We start from the raw sequence: 15,648 nt of genomic DNA on the forward strand, positions 1-15,648 counted from the left end.
AGCATGGCTTGAACTTGAACATTCAGTAATTGCTGTCAATTTAATTTCCAGCCTAAACTGTTTTATAAATTTATCACTCAATGTATCAGCAAGAAACCATAAAATAACAAAGGTGAAAAGTAAAGGAGTCTGCATTTAAGGAGCATCTTAGACTTCCAAAAATGTGATCGAATGGGAGATACAAACCACAATTGCTTTTAGAAATAGCCATTAGACTTGAAATCAACTACAGTTGGGAGTGGGTGGGTCGTTTCTTAGCATTATTATTGATTTTTTAAGTAATAGATCTTAAAGAGTTGTTGTTGATGGGTACCATAGTGAGTATGGGAATGTGATATCCAGTGTTCCACAGGGTAGTGTTCTTGGCCCATTACTTTTCATACTATATACACATGACTTGTGGTTTGGCCTAGAAAACAAGCTTGTTGCATATGCAGATGATGCTACTCTCTTTGCATCAATTCCATCCCCTGAATGTAGATCTGGGTTTGGTGAATCCCTTAATAGAAATTTAGCTAAAATTAGTGCATGGTGCAAATTATTGGGTATGAAGTTGAATCCTAACAAAACTCAAAGTTTGATTGTAGGCAGGTCAAGGACGGTGGGTCTGGCTCTTCAACATCCGGATCTCAGTATTGATAATGTTTCTTTAAATTTGTATGACTTTTAAAATTTTAGGTGTGATTCTCAACAGCAAATTTACTTTTGAGAAACACATTAGGTCTGTGTCTTCTTCAATTGCACAAAAAATTGGCTTATTGAGAAAGTCTTGCAAGATTTTCGGTGATCAATCTATTCTGAAGAAGTGTTTTAATTCTTTCATTCTACCTTGTTTTGAGCATAACCTGTCTGATGTTCAGCTGCTGATTCTCATCTTAATTTGTTGGACAGAAACTTACGGTCTATTAAATTTCTTATTCCTGATCTAGTTATTAATCTTTGGCATCGTCGTTCAATTAGTTCATTATGCATGTTGCATAAGATTTTTCATAACTCTGACCATCCTTTACATTCAGATCTCCCTGGACAATTCTATCCTGTTCGTAATACTAGGCAGGCAGTTAATTCTAATAGTCAGGCCTTCTCCATCATGAGGCTCAATACTACACAGTATTCTAGAAGTTTTATTCCAGCTGTTACCAAGTTGTGGAATGATCTTCCTAATCGGGTTGTTGAATCAGTAGAACTTCAAAAGTTCAGAGTTGCAGCAAATGTTTTCATGTTGACCAGACTGACATGAGACTTTTTATAGTTTATATATGACATCTGTTTTTGACATTGTTAATAGTTTATATAGGACATCTGTTTTGACGTTATTACTGTTTTTAGAATGATTTATTGTTAACTTATTCTTATCATTTATTTATTTCCTTATTTCCTTTCCTCACTGAGCTATTTTTCCCTATTGGAGCCCTTGGGCTTATAGCATCTTGCTTTTTCAACTAAGGTTGTAGCTTGGCTAGTAATAATAATAATAATACAGTATATGATTGCTCCCTATGGATGTGAAATGGTGACTCATTATAATTATTATTATTTCCAAGCTTTAACCCAATCCACAAAAGTAGAATGTTACAAAGCATAGGTTCCAATAGGAAATGCAGCTCGGCACAGAATAAGGAACAGAGAAGCAAAGAAAAAATTACAAAAGAGAAATTACAATGAGAACATGACATTTACACAAAAACTAAATATATTATTATTACTATTATTATTATTATTATTATTATTACTTGCTAAGCTTCAACCCTTGTTGGAAAAACAGGATGCTATAAGCCCAACGGCTCTAACAGGGAAAATAGCCCAGTGAGGATGTAAAAATTGAGGAAAATGGAAGAGTTAAGCAAAGGTTCTCTGATATCCCGACCAAGGCCATAAGAAACCAGCTGAAGAAAACTCTAAACTGGAAAGCACCAGGATGCGATGAAGTTCATGGTTACTGATGCAAAAACTTCAGAGCTTTAAACACAAGAAGGGCAGAACAACTCCAGCATTGCATCCCATACCACCAAGCACCTGAATGGATGACCACAGCAAGGACTTGTCTAATTCAAAAAGAATACATACTTGGCATGTAATAATAATGCATCATAAAATAAATATTTTATTCAAAATTTTGTTAAATTCTAAAGGCTGTGATTGGCTAGACATATAGTATCTATGAAAGCAAATTAAATACCAATGCTGGGAATAGGCGGCAATAAGAAAGGAAGATGACCGAGGGATAGACCCTGATGATGTTGGAAGATTACCATCCTTGTGTGCATATGTATTTGATAATAGATATCCTCATTATGACTAGATTTAAATGGTACTAAAGTGATTGACTGTGAAAAGGGCAAGACGTGAGTAGCTGTGTATCACAGTACAAATTATAACCAACCAAGAGAATGAGCCATGTTGTTAAAAATGTAGTTAATAGAAGTTAAGTTGAGGGCTTGGAATATATGACTATTATATCAGTAGGATAGGTACAGTACTTGATCCCTTATTAACACTCTTTTACTCCAGGCTGATCACTTACTAATTAAGATGATAATCAGCATTCTTGGAAGAATTTTTTCTCCCCTTAGTTCATCTTGGTGATTTGGGTTACTTTTTGTGAAAGCGAGGGAAGTGAATTTCTCATTGATGCATCTTTTCTATGTATATGGTACTGTATTATACTTCAATATGTACATGGTTCCGTACGTGTACTAAGAATCTCGCTTGTTTTTGTTACATTATGGAAATGGCCACAAGACTGCAGGAACCTGGTCCTTACTTGCATGAGAAGCAAGGTACCTTATTCCTTTCACATCTGTCGTAGTTGGCTCATGTATATCATACCGTCTTATCTTTTAATTTTCAACTAAACAAGTACGAATTTTACTATCATGTATGTGTTTTTATATTTAATGTAGATTAATTTGAGTTGGCTCAGATAAGTCTAATTTATGTACAGTACTTAAAGATTAGACTATATTTTTCACTAATAACTACCCCTTATAACTCTTGTTGGTACTCACAGTAATAGTTATCCCAGTTTAGAATGGTCTTCTAAATGCCACAGTGGGATTGAGGCACAGGTTAAAATAAGATTTTGATACTTTGAATGAATAAAATTCCTTCAGAGCACAGCAAGTTTTGTGGATGAGAAGGTAAATGCCTTGTATTTAGAAACCGAAAGTAGAAAGTGAATCTTCTCATTATTATTATTTACCGCTTGTATATGAATTGTGTTTTTGATGCATAAATGATTGGGTTAGAATTGTATGTACTCCTTTGACTGGATATACTGTTACATTATTTCATAAATCATATTGAAAGATATCCATTGATGAGTCATATGATAGTTTTACATTTTCTGTAGTTTCATACAAGCTTCATCAAATCCTTAACTTGATACCACATAGCCGTATATGAGAGTTTGCACCGTGGTTGCTGTGATATGCCTAAAGTTCCATTCATATGAGCAATATTCTGCAATGTTGAAATCAAAAGCACTAAAGGTAAATTTGCTCTTGCTCTAATAGAAAGTGAGGTCTAAGTGTGCAAACGGATAAAAATAATTCCTTGAATTTTCATGTGCAGTACCTAAGTATATACAGTATAATATTTCTGCACATTGGATATTTGCAGCTCTGGAATTCAAGGAAGAATTTTCCCAGTCCATGTCCAGCCTGCCACCTTCTCTTTTTTTATTGTTTTGCTTTTTTAAAACTTTATCTTTCACTTTTCTTTTATAGAGATTTGCATTAGGTCAATTTAACTTTTTTCTTATAAGAATGGATTATCTTATGGAAAGAATTTTTCATAAATAAGGTCTGTTTCAATACACGCTATCTCATAAGACGTTGGCGCTTACAGACTTTCATGTGGATATAGTACTAGTTTATTTATATAAGTTAACTATTGATATAAATGATTTTTATATATAGCAAGGACAATAAATTAAATAATACGAATAGGAAATGATATTAAAAAACTTGTTTGGTTGCCTTCATGATTGGCTTTGAATGAATATAATTTTATTTGTTTCATTTGCAGATACTCTTCTCTTTTCTAGGAGGACACTCCAAAATCACACCATTGTTCTCTAGTCTTTGGTAGTGCCATAGCCTCTGTACCATGGTCTTCCACTGTCTTGGGTTAGAGGTTTTCTTGCTTGAGGGCTCACTCAGGCACACTATTCTGTTTCCTTATTTCCTTTCCTCACTTAGGCTTATAGCACCCTGCTTTTCCAACTAGGATTGTAGCTTAGAAAGTAATAATGATAATAATAATTCATTGAATTTTCATATGCAGTACCTGAAGTATATATAATATTTCTGCACATTGGATATTTGCAGCTCTGGAATTCAAGGTAGAATTTTCCCAGTCCATGTCCAGCCTGCCACCTTCTCTTTTTTTATTGTTTTGCTTGACATAAGTCTCAGTTTAGAATTTATAAATGCCTTATCTGCACGTTTAACAATATTACGGATTTTAACATAATTTAAAATCATCATTATAAGAGATAATTTTCATTTTAATATAATTTATAATCCTTACTATTTCTCATTTATAGTTTATTTGCTACTTTTCTGTTTCCTTTACACATTGGGCTGCTTCCTCTGTATGAGCCCTTGCACTTGTAGCCTTCTGCTTTCCTAATTAGGATTGTGGCTTAGCTAATAATAATAATAATAATAATAATAATAATAATAATAATAATAATAATTTTGCCCTTAAAACCTTTTGGATAGCCCCGCCTAAAATTAAAACAGTGGTTATGATTTATTGAACTTAATATTATTCTATTGTACCATTATCCAAAATGGCGTTGCTCTTGTCTTTTCCATAAGAATATGCTCACATGAAAAAAAAAAAAAAAAATTCACAAGTGTTCTTCAGCTTAGGATTGATTATTATAATAACATAGATGTGCTTGCTCTATTAGACCTTAAAAATAGCTCAGCAAGGAATTCCACTTTAGATTGTAATCGTAGGATTGATTTATGTCATCAAAATGGAATACAAGGACATGGTTATTGCACTTAGTAGGGTGGTTGATGAGGCAATTACCCGTATAAAATAACACTGATAACAATCAATTTTCTATTCAGGTACGTAATATCATTAGTAATTTGTTTTTTAGGCATTTACAAAGTCCACAAATATTGTGGTGGGCTTGCAACCAGTGTTACAGATCATAACCATGATGCAGGATCCGGGGAAGAGGAACCTCTGCAACATATCAACATTGACCATCTAGAAACCAGGCCCAGCACATAAAAGATCAGAAAGAATATAAAACAGACAGTTTAGTACTTGATTCCCTAGAGACTAGGAGTTTTACATTTTGAAGTTTGTCCCAACTAGTCAATTATCTTAATTTTTTGGGGGGCTTTGGTTGTTATAATTTCTTCAAATTTAAATTCAAGCTCTATTTGAACAGGCTTTTTTGTAAGCAAGTGTAAAAGCTACTGAAGAAGAATGTATGTCAATCAAAAGGATAAATAGGCCTTCAATGAATTCTTGCTACTATTGTCTGTCCCTTGCCAGTTCACTGCAAAATTCTTCTGCTTTTAATTTCATTGCTGTTTGCCATATCTATTTTGGTCTACACCTTTCATATTTTTAGTAATTTACATTGTTATTTTATGCCTATTAATTTCTTCAATAGCTGCTTCGTAATTTTGGTATGCAAGAATTTAATATTTTCAGCGTCAACGTCAATATATTTATAAACGTCTCTCATGCATTTGCATTTTGTTAATTTAGACCTGAGTCAGTAAACTCTAAATATCATGTACAGTAGAAGCATCTTTTTGCAGTACAGTATTATTTTTATTAGTTACAGGATATCCTGAAAATGGCTTGATGAGTAAATTATAATTTAGGGACAGTCACTTATCAGACTTTGTTATTTATCGGTTTTAGTTACTTAACAGAAGGCCAAAGACTAATAAATCTGATAAATTTGAGTAACTGTATCAACAAACTCAAAATTTGGGGAAGTATTTGAAGGAACCAAGTAAAAATTCCTAATTTTTGGTTTTGATCATGGAAAAATAAAGCGCAAGGGGACTTTTTACTGCAACAACTGACAAAATCTTTAAGAAAAGGAAGTTAATATATTTATTCCATTAACAATAACATAAGTATAGATAATACTTTTATACTCTATAGGATTGATTGATTGATTAATTTGGACTCCAAATACCATATAGGAGGGCAGAGCTGTTAGAACATCTCATCACCTCAAGCGGTGAATTATAGGCATTACTAAAAGGTTTTTGTAATGTCATTTCAGCCTGTAACTGCATTTACTTTTCATTCTACCATAACTGTTTTTTCTTTCTACCTTCCATCTTGCTGTCCAACATCTTCACCTTTAACTTCAGTGTGACACTTTTACGTGGGTGCTGAATGATCTCCCAGGCCCTCGTGTTGGGTCTTAGGGCCCAAATTCATAAATACAATCCAGTAAAGATAATATAAATTTCTTTCATACAGACTTGGCTATATTTATTTATGAATTTTGGCCATAAGGTGCAGTGTTAGGACCAGAAAGGCCATTCATTACCAAAGTGTAACTGGAGGATTACCCCGAAGTTGCACTAAGAAGTAAAGGCTAAAAGGTTAGACAATAAAATGGAAGAAAGTAAGTGAGAATGCAGGTAAAGTAAAAGGCTAAAAATATAAGAGCAACAAGATATCAAAAGTCCATTGCAAATACCCTAAGTAATGCTCATATTTCACTGTGTGAAGTGCGCTGATGACACTACCCTACTACAGACCATGGCTAGATGAACTCTTACCTACTACGACACAAATGTCATTGCTGTCTTGTCTGCTGCCTTATGAAAAGTAGCCTCCTGGCTAGTACAGTGGTAACGTGTTTGTCTAGCATTCGCATGGCAGCAGATCAATCCCAGCCTGGGACAGGGAGTTTAAGCTGTTTACTGGGGAGGCCACTGCTGTGATTAGGTACCACAGTGGGGGATTGGGCTTGCCTGTCTGACATTCTGGCGAGCATCTATTCAGATGATACTGGAACTGAAACCAGAAACCTTTAATGATTGGTGTCACTTAGAAGTGGGTAACCTTAGCTCTTCATAGCATCATCCTTGGTTAAGTCAAAATATGTAGCTTTTTATTACTTTAGAATATAGTAATAATTCTTAAAACAAGCGGTATCAGACCTGGCAAATCCGGCTCCTCACATGTGAATCTTAACAAAATCAGTGTCCTTGCTCTAAATGATTTTGTAGCATTACATTATCTGTCAATAATAGTAAACGAGTGTGAATCTGAACTTGCTGAAATTATGTGATATTAAATTTGACCTTTCAAGGTCACAGGTCAAAGGTCATGGTGTAATTTTTAAGCCCATATGAGGTATTCCATCTGTCAAAGATTTTAACCGAGTGTGTATCAGTATAGGCCTACCTTCCAGTTATGGCCCTTTGAAATTCAGTGACCTTGAAAATTCAACCCACTTGAACTTTGAAACCTACCAATCTTCAAAATTATGAATTTTCAATATTTTGATATATGGAATAATATAGCCTATTATGCACCAGAAAATGAAGATTCAAGTTTTGGTTTAAAGTAAATTGTATAATATATGACATAGTAAAAATCTGATTCTGAACCTTTCGAGTAAATGTGACCTTGACCTTAACTCTACGAGATCCAAATTTCATTGGGGTTTATAGTATGTCAAAGTGTACGTATTCCTCCTGAAAATTTCAAGTAAACCGGCCAAGTAGTTTCCTTTCATAAACTTTGTAACAACGAAATAAAGATTCGTAAATCTACAAAAAATAATCCTCACCCACCTCTCGGTGGTGACGGGGTAATAATGATAGATAGAGAAAAGGTAGTTTTTTCCTAGGTTACATTGCCCAGTAATACACTACAATAATACCTAAGAAGCTGACTTCACTGGAACCCCTTTAACCTTACTTAGTAAACAAGGGCTTTCTCTGTCTCAACATTCCCTAAAACGACAAACAAATAAGGGGGTTTAAGTCTAGCTGCTAAGGAATCAGCAGCCATTGCCTGACCCTCCCTGGTCCTAACTTGGGTGGAAAGGGGCCGTGGGCTTTTATCCTATGCATATATGGTCAGTCTCTAGGCCATTGTCACTGTCCCCTGCCATGCCATTCATGAGCGACCTTTAAATAATTAAACCTACATTTATAGATTTACAAGGAAAAACACCAATTGCATCTTCAATAATGGCAGAATTCCTTACCGTAGGTCAGTGCGACTGTGGCCTGTGGGACATCTTGAAATTTCGATTCTAGGGCAATAATTCTTTTTCTTTTTGTATGTGACTGTCTAATGGAAAAATGGATTTTGAAAGATAGTCCAGTTCTGTCACAAAGTATATCGTATACAATGCATCGTCTACTATGCATTGTATTTGTAAACTGTGGTAGATCAACTAAATACCACTGGAAAAAATAATATTGTTGGCATACGTTCGAAATTAGTATACGGAGACATCAATTTAGGCATGAAATTAATACCAGGTAACTTTAATTTATTTTAATTCTTGAAATGAAAACCAAAAATTTAGACACTCGCGTGACACCAAAAGTATTGTTTACACTTCGCTTTGAACTGTGGTAGATCAACTAAATACCACTGGAAAAAAATAATATTGGTGGCATACGTTTAAATTAGTATACGGAGACATCAATTTAGGCATGAAATTAATACCAGGTAACTTTAATTTATTTTAATTCTTGAAATGAAAACCAAAATTTAGACACTCGCGTGATACCAAAAGTATTGTTTACACTTCGATTTGAGAGCAAAACTTGAAGTCGGTCGGCGGAGAGTTCGGTAACTTTCGTACATTTGTTCTATCTAAATGACGTTATCCGTTATTTATTTTGTGTTTAGTTTTTATTCTCGTGTTTATTATTTATTCTTGTGAAACCCAAGCCACTAAAAATACTCCTGGAATAAAATAGTGGCATCCATCTAAGAACGAACGTTTGCGCGGTGACAGCTCGTGACTAGGAGGGAAGATCAAAGGTGAGTTTACTACTAGTTTTGAGATATCATTCGTAATTTTGTTGGTTTCATACATGCTAAACTATTCTTTGATTCAACATTTTGGTATTAAGTTATTTAAAACAATGCGTATCAGTTTTAAAACAGGCTAGGCCTCTGGTGTATAGGTTACTGAATTTTTGGCCAGACCCTCGAGAAAGCTATCACTAACCCATATGATTTTTGGTAAACATATTTAAGATAGGCATGGCAGCAGGGTATGAATTATATTGAAACTTTTAAGGAAAGGAATAGTGTCTTTTTAAGACGTCAAATCTTAGGATATACATCCTTATTTTACAATTATATTGTCACATTTTAGTGTTCATTTTGGCGGGAGGTGGGGTAAACCCTCATATAGGCCTAGGCCTAATGATTGAATACAATAGAATTCAAACCAAGATGATTAACTAGTGATTATATATTTACTTTGCATGATGTATACTATGACTGAGATGCAATACGTGTTGTCCTATAAAACAATATGTAGCCCTTGTAACATAATGTAAGCCCATGGCATATTACCCAGGTTTATTTGTTAAAGTTCCTAATGGGAGACCGACTTTGGTACAACTGTTGGGCCACATCTAGTTACCATTTCGGTTTACATTTTTATTAGTTTTTTCTAATTTATATCATAATTCTTGAGGTATGCCAGGGAGTTGTCCACATTACGTTTGAGGATTTTTTTTACAGATTTCCTCCATAAATTTGTCGATGTTATTATGTACAATCGTTTTCGATTGTGCATTCCTGTTGTATATCAATTGGATTGTTATTCCTGTTCACGTATATAAGTAATATGTTTCCACTGACGTTATTCGAAAGAATGTAAGCTACTTGTTTTCCACTACCATTTATTATTTCATTCTTGCCCTTTCTTTATATTTCTTTCACGATCTGTGCTTCAACAGAATGGCTATTTTTTTTTTTGGGGGGGGGGGCGGTTGCTGTTATATTGTCCCGTTTTCAATTTATTCTTTTACAAAAGTCACCATTTTAAACTTGAACAAACATAAGTTCCTGATTTACGATGGGTTATCAACATTAAACAGTATTAATCTACCTTTATTAATTATCGTGTACCAGAATGGTAACCACTAGTCTATGTTATGTACAAATGGAGTTTTTTCTTTTTTTGGGTGTGTGTAATTAAAGAATGGGAATTTCTTTGGTTTGTTAAGTACTTAAGGATATATTGGGAGTAAATGAAAAACAGTCATAACAAGCGAGTTTTTATTTTTTCTCCATTTGTATAAATTTTCTTAGTATTAATGGTTTATGCTCTAGTCTGAATGTTGAAATATATATATATATATATATATATATATATATATATATATATATATGATGCATATATATGTATGTATATACTGTATATGTATATATATGTATGTATATATATATATATATATATATATATATATATATATATATATATATATATATATATATATATATATATATATATATATATATATTATTTCAACGTTAAAGTTAATTCACAGTATTTAGATGAGTGAGATGAGAACTCTCCAGGAAAAACAAATGATATTTTACAGAGTCTTGTATAAACGTGATTTATATCGAAGCTTCTCATTCTTATTTATCAAGAACGTTTTAATAATCAGATCGATACTGACCTGAACTCGCGTAATACTAGATATGCCAAGCAAACGTACGGCAGCACCACGGTCTAGATAGGTAATATCTAGAGTCTAGACCGCTTGTAGGGAACCTTGGCAGGCCAGTATATATATATATATATATATATATATATATATATATATATATATATATATATATATATATATATATATATGTGTGTGTGTGTGTGTGTGTGTATATATATATTTATATATGTATATATATATATATATATATATATATATATATATATATATATATATATATATATGTTATTAAGTTATTTAGTTTACCTTGAAAATATTGATTTGTTTCCTGTAAATGTTATATCTCATAATGATTTTTATTTATTCACATGAATTCTATATACAATCTGAGAGAGAGAGAGAGAGAGAGAGAGAGAGAGAGAGAGAGAGAGAGAGAGAGAGAGAGAGAGAGAGAGAGAGAGAGAGACTGTGTTGATTTATATTGTAAGTAGGTTTTATAGGAATGATTTCTATTAAAATAATTCATATCGCTCTTATAGTTATTTGTTGATATCCCATGGTCATACAGATTTTGTGATAAGAGATTTTTTTTAATAATTAGGCAGTAATGTAAGTAATTGTTCAGAGAATATTTGTATGCAAACTAGATTTTAGTATATTTTGAATAATAGATTAATGAAAAGTCGTTTGGAAGGAATTTTGAATTTGGATTTTTCACCAAAATTATGGACACAACGATCATAAATAGCCTGAAAAAAACATATGTATTGGGATATAAAAAGTGTGTTTGTAGTATCATCAGCAGCGAACGCACCAATTTGTTTACTTTTGAAGCATCTGTACAAAAGTTAATATCAGCCGTTTGGTGCATAATTAATGAATATCTTGACCTTTTATACATATTAATTAGTAATTTGAAATATGATTCATTGCAGGGTTTAAATTTCTAGGCACGGCTAAGATTCCTTTGCTAGATTTAAATACCTTGGCAGGGCCTGCATTAATTGGCAAAGGGTTCAGAGGATTTAAAGTCCTTGGCTAAGTTTGATTATCCCGTAAGGTTTAAATTTCTTTCCAAAGTTTAGATTCCTTGGAAGGTTTGATATCCTTGGCGAGGTTTAAATTCTATGAAATGGTTTAGTTGCCTTGACAAGGTTCAAACTCTTTGAAAAGGTGTAGATTCCTTAACAAGGTTTAATTTCATTGACAAGGTTTAATTTCATAGGCAAGGTTTAATTTGCGGGGAAGTTTTGAATTCCCTGTTTAAAATCCTTGGCAAGGTTTAAATTCCCATACAAGGTTTACGTTCCTTTGTAAGTTTTACATTTTTGGGCAAGGTTTAAACTAATGTTTTAAATCAACTGAATTTAGATGGATTTTTCCCATCATGCTCTGTTACTGGTGTCAATCATCTTACACATGTTTACACAGTACAGACATTTAAGGTACTGAATTGTGTGGAGATCCCACTCCCTTTAAATTTAGGTTAGGTATCAAGGGACCATTATTTGTGGTGCGTCCGCTGCTGTTTCAAAACCCATTCGTAAATTCCATCAACAAAACTACATTAAAATGCAATGAACATGACTATATAATTATCCTCAGCAAACTTGATTATGAATGATTTTCAAAACACCCGTAGAACTTCAATAAACAAAATACAGGAAATTTGGGATCTAACAATGGCAATGGATTGTTAATCAAATTTCTATATAGAAAATACATGAAAATTGGGATTTAACAATGGTAATGAATTGTTAATCAAATTTCTATACACAAAATACATGAAATTTGGGATCTAACAATAGTAATAGATTGTTAATTAAATTTCTATATACAAAATACATGAAATTTGTGGTCTAACAATAGTAATGGATTGTTAATCAAACTTCTATACACAAGATACATGAAATTTGGGATTTAACAATGGTAATGCATTGGTAATCAAGGATAACATAACAACATTAAATTCAAAGGGGAAATTGTCCGTAATAATTTTGTACTGATACATATAAGAACTTCTAACAAGACATTTGCATGAACAGAACATATAAAAATGATGTTACAGTATTGGCTACATAATTGTAATCAACATTAGAAGGTTTTGGTTATATAAACAAATTACCAGTCTGGTACAGTTGGCTTCATTAATTCTGGTACATTTATACGAAGTGCTGTGTGGGAAAACATTATTTGCTTAACAGCATTTCGTGAAATTAATTAAAAATGCGTTTGATCACGCGTTTACAGACAGCCTTACCAACAGCTTCTCTTCTGCCAAACAGTGTTACCAGCTGCAATGTGCAGCTGTCAAACGTCTCCTTAGCTTCCAGCGAAATGTACCGGAATTAATGAAGCCAACTGTACCTAATAGAAGTGAATAATACTTCCACACGAATTTCAATATTTAATGTTGACATTTTTTTTATTATCATTTGACTGATAACTCTCATGGAGAGTTACCGTGTCTCATTATGAAGGATAATTATAGTCAATTCTTTTTAGTGAGGCAGATTTGCACCGACTCGCAGGGGTGCCCTTTTAGCTCGAAAAAGTTTCCTGCTCGCTGATTGGTGGGACAAGATTATTCTAACCAATCAGATAGCAGGAAACTTTTCCGAGCTAAAGGGCCACCGCTGCGAATCAGTGCAAATCTGCCTCGCTAAAAAAATTGACTATTGTATAATTGACTGTGGGAAACGGGAAAGCCAATATATGGAAATAGAAAGTACTTTGTGCAACTCGTTCTTTAGAAGGTTGGTCTGGGTGAAATTATTAAAAGTTACTAAACTACGAAAAGGGGGAAATTGAATTATCTATTTGAAAAGGACACCTTCATATTCAATGAAATTTCATTCACCATCTTAATTTGAGATCAAATGACAGTTTTATCTTTCCTTTATTTGTTATTGTTTAATTCTCTGTTAATAATCTCTATCATTCCTTTATTTTTACTGTTTAATTTTCTGTTGATAAAATAACTGTACTGAATAGAAAATTTTTTGTTATCTTTCCTTCAATTTTACTGTTTAATTCTATCAATAATCTTTATCGCTCCTTTATTTTTACTCTTTAATTTTCTTTTAATAATTTTATCTTTTCTTTATTTTTACTGTAATTCTCTGTTAATAATCTTCATCTTTCATTTATTTTTACTCTTTAATTCAATATTAATAATTTTTATCTTTCACTTATTTTACTGTTTAATATTCTGTTAATAAGATAACAGCAGTAAACAGAATCATTTTGAAAAGTAGCCAACACTGCACCACACGTATATGAAGAACACATCTATATTTACATAAACAAAACATTGTAAACAATCTATGCGAAGAGCAGCTTTCTTGATCACAGCAGTTCTCTCTCGAACTATGAAAACGAAATACCATTGGCCCTTTGCTGAGTAATCACACCTGAAATTGAGTAAATTGATTAGATGGTATCACTCGTCGTAGGAGCAGGTGATCACCTGTGTGTGGGGGGTAGGACCAGAGCTACGCTCGTTAGATACATTTCACATTTCCGCTGGCTTTTATTTTTTTGTTATATATATATATATATATATATATATATATATATATATATATATATATATATACATATAAGTATGTATGTATATATACATATATATATATATATATATATATATATATATATATATATATGTATATATGTATATATATGTATATATATGTATATATATGTATATATATAATATATATATATATATGTATATATAATATATATAATGTAAAAGCATAGGACATCGTTTTATCAATGTATGGCAAATCTTTGTCATGTGTACAATTTGGAATTGAATATGTCAATGTGAAATGACTCTCATAACCAAATGTACAAGTATGAATGACTGAAAATGTACATATATGAGGTACTGTTATATTTTTATTGCCATTGGTGATCAATAATCTAATGAGGGGTTCTGTTTTTTTATTTGGTAATTGAAAACTCCGTAGACTTCATTACGTGCCGTTTTTTATGTGATTGGGAGATTTTTCTGTGTAAATAAAGATTTGCCTTTCTTTAAATACTGAATTATAAATACATTGAAATAACTTATGTTTTTCTTTCACAAGAATATTTAGCTTAACTTCTTAACATTGATTTTATCTTGCAATATAAAGTCAACAATAGCGGCTGGCGGGATGACTTGCAGCGAGAAATGCACAAAGCAAGCGAGGATGTTGATGCGTGCAACGGCGAGATCATGCAAGGTATGATGGCTAGCTTTGAGCGTCGGGCGAATGAGAAAATAAGAACACATTATTAGGCTCTATCGTCTTTTTTTCTGTTGGCATGCAACTTACACGGGGGGTACACTATTCCACACTTTTCTATCAATACACATGCGTCATTGAAAAGGCGGTGCAGTGAGTGCATGTAGTGGTGAAGCCAGTGTTTTTAGCCAGGAACATTTTACAATGTTTACAAGGCCTTTGGAAACGATATAAACATTATAGTGGCTGTGCAGTAGGTACAAGTGGTAATGTAGCCAGTGATTTTAGCCTAATTGTTGTAGTGGTTGTGCAGTAACTGGGTGCTGTCATGGGCTGCTGATGAGATTGTGGTAAAAGAAATGCTATATAATCATGCAGGTTGTGAAGAACATTTGCAATATATTATAAGCTTGTGTGGGTGGAAATTAGCGCCCTACACGTTTCCATCAGTACACATGCGTATCGCCTATTCCTCTTGATGCTGGCGAGGGCTGATGGGCTGTTGATGAGATTATGGTAAAAGAAAGGCTATATAATCATGCAGGTTGTGAAGAATATTTTCAATATAAGCTTTTGAGGGTGGAAATGTGTGCATTGCATGATAGAGCTATTCCACACGTTTCCATCAATACACATGCGTATCGCCTATTCCACTTGATGCTGGCGAGGGCTGATGGGCTGTTGATGAGATTATGGTAAAAGAAAGGCTATATAATCATGCAAGTTGTGAAGAATATTTGCAA

At 33.0% G+C, this 15,648-nt stretch overlaps 1 protein-coding gene across 1 annotated transcript in view; it reads right to left on the bottom strand.

Annotated features, from left to right (window-relative positions):
• Positions 1–10,960: 10,960 nt before the first annotated feature.
• LOC137634191 (uncharacterized) overlaps positions 10,961–15,648 on the bottom strand; it is a 23,938-nt gene continuing 19,250 nt past the window's right edge. Inside the window, exon 8 of the mRNA XM_068366462.1 lies at positions 10,961–14,083. The gene's annotated coding sequence lies outside the window, so the exon portion shown is untranslated. The remainder of the gene's footprint in view (positions 14,084–15,648) is intronic.

This window comes from Palaemon carinicauda, chromosome 44 (genome assembly GCF_036898095.1).
Source record: "Palaemon carinicauda isolate YSFRI2023 chromosome 44, ASM3689809v2, whole genome shotgun sequence".
Lineage (NCBI taxonomy): Eukaryota > Metazoa > Arthropoda > Malacostraca > Decapoda > Palaemonidae > Palaemon > Palaemon carinicauda.